This window comes from Neopelma chrysocephalum, unplaced genomic scaffold (assembly GCF_003984885.1).
Source record: "Neopelma chrysocephalum unplaced genomic scaffold, ASM398488v2 Primary Assembly neopelma1_253, whole genome shotgun sequence".
Lineage (NCBI taxonomy): Eukaryota > Metazoa > Chordata > Aves > Passeriformes > Pipridae > Neopelma > Neopelma chrysocephalum.
The window spans coordinates 2,492,712-2,492,978 of NW_020897915.1; positions in this window are offsets into that span (position 1 = coordinate 2,492,712).

A 267-nucleotide genomic window follows, 5' to 3' on the forward strand; every position below is an offset into this window, starting at 1 on the left:
GAGGGGAAGGAGAAAGGGGAAAGGAAAAGGAAAACAGGGAAGGAGGAAGGAGGGGAAGAAGAAGGGGGAGGGAAAAAGGGAAAGGGGAAGGGGGAAGGAGAAGGAGAAAGGGGAAAGGTGGAAGGGGGAAGCAGGAAGGAGAACAGGAAAGGGAAAGGGGAAAGGAGAAGGAGAAAGGGGAAAGGTGGAAGGGGGAAGAAGGAGAAAGAGGAAAGGAAAAGGGGAAAAGGGAAGGGGAAGGGAGAAGGGAAAGAAGGAAGGAAGGGA